This window comes from Octopus bimaculoides, chromosome 13 (genome assembly GCF_001194135.2).
Source record: "Octopus bimaculoides isolate UCB-OBI-ISO-001 chromosome 13, ASM119413v2, whole genome shotgun sequence".
Lineage (NCBI taxonomy): Eukaryota > Metazoa > Mollusca > Cephalopoda > Octopoda > Octopodidae > Octopus > Octopus bimaculoides.
Genome location: NC_068993.1, coordinates 34,754,309 through 34,756,378, shown reverse-complemented (window position 1 = coordinate 34,756,378; position 2,070 = coordinate 34,754,309). Strand labels below are relative to the sequence as shown.

General features: G+C 34.5%; 1 protein-coding gene across 2 annotated transcripts in view; it reads right to left on the bottom strand.

Moving 5' to 3' along the window:
* The window catches only part of LOC106868424 (uncharacterized), a 56,267-nt gene that overhangs the window by 33,300 nt on the left and 20,897 nt on the right, over positions 1–2,070 (bottom strand). The window lies entirely within an intron of this gene.

Sequence of the window (2,070 nt, the reverse complement as noted above, 5' to 3'; positions counted from 1 at the left end):
ACACACACACACACACACACACACACACATATATATATATATATATATATATAACCGTTAGAGTGTTCTTTTTAAATCACTTAAAGTTCATTATTTTATTCCTTTCTCAGGTGTCAATATTCAGTTGTCGTGTTGAACTGTTGTAGATGTTGTTGTTGGTAGTGGTGGTAATGACAGTGGTGATCATGGCGGTGTTGCAGCTAATGAGGATGATGATGGTGATGGTAGGGCAGGTGCTACTGATGGTGGTATTAGTGATGAGGACGACGATGATGATGACGGTGTTGCTGCTGTTGATGATGACGGTAATAAGGGACGGAGAAGGAGGGGGTCATCGTCATTGTCGTCGCCGTGAGGGAAACGTTTGTTGTTTCTCCATTTTGTTTCAGATCAGCTCCGGTTGAATTGATCCATGATGAAAATCAGTCTAGACATAAAAGCCTTTTTTTTTTTATTTCATACAAAATATAAAACTATACTTCATTATTCAGTGTTTCTTTACTTCTTAAAGTCTGTAGATAGTAGCTTGAAGGATGTTTAACTATCATTTTTCTCGTGCTGAATGACAACACAGAGGTTCCTGATGTATCCATATTTCTGGTTAAAGACACAGCACTGGGCGTGGTGTAGACACATAAGGCACCACAGTCCTTCACACTGACAAGACGGTTTCCACTTAACTGAGCGCATAGTCCTTTAGCAAAGACCAAACGGTAAAAATGTAATATTAGATGTATTTCCCAGCATCATGTTGATTAGGCAGGAAGCATTTCAATGAGGAAAATAAATTTAATACAAAGGTTACCTGTAAATGACCCAGACGCACGAACATATAGAAACACTGCCAAAAGTATACATATTCATACAAATACTCAAACAAGCATATATATGTACAATTGACACATATATTTATAGCCCATGCGTGTAATTTTTAAAGCTACCACACCCTGCTGTTAATATTTCAATTTCCAAAGTCAGTCTTAGATATAAGAAGAGAAAGAAATAATAGACAAACATATGAATATTAATAATTGTGTTCAACTGAGTATGTGTATGGGTGTGAGAGAGTATGGATGTGTGTGTGTGTGTGTGTGTGTGTGTGTGTGTGTGTGTGTGTGTGTATGCATATATATATATGTTGAGAAAAGAAAATGCGAAAGTAGGTGTAAGAGTATAATTGACGTATATTACAATATAATATGCACAAGTACTAATGCTATAGATAAGTAACGTGTAAACGTATATTAGTAAACGAAGGTTATACTGCTCTATTCTTATTTTTATTATAACTCCAATAAATATACTACCTTCCTCCCCTTTGTAAAGTTTATACTACGTTCTTTACAAACAGATTTTATTAGTTAACTGTTTGGAGCAATATACTCAATATACAGGAATTTAACACATAATTTTATATCTTTAGCCAACTCTGATAAGATTCGACTTTTAAATGGTTTTAATTTTGGTAATTAATTTCTAAAAGATTTGGAATCGAAACAGCTGTCAGAGATGTTGTCTAATTCTTTAATTAATAAATATTTTCTCATCTTTAAATATATATAAACCACGGTTTATCTAGTTATCTTACAGTCGAATATTAATTGTAACATTCAACACTTTTTGAATAGGTAACTAACCAGTATTTTCATTGGATTTTATTATCCTTTAATGACGTTTGTAACTTTTATTTGAACTTTTATGTATATATATATATATATATATATATATGTGTGTGTGTGTGTGTGTGTGTGTGTGTGTGTGTGTGTGCAAGGTCAATGCTCGGTCGGTACCAAAACAACCATCCACCACCACTCTTGGCAGTCCAACAAACACACACTGGCAGCAAACAACATGGATCTACCAGCTGCTACATAATTCAAACCAAGACGGACGAATGGGATGGCTTTGAAGTCGAAAATTTTAAACTAACAGAGACAACACTTGAATATCACCTGAGGAAACACAACTGGATCTTATTATGCAAACAAACAGATGCATAATAGAGAACCACGTTGGGTGGAAACAATTGTAGTGATTATAAAATAGCTGTCCAAAACGTACTCCTTCTTG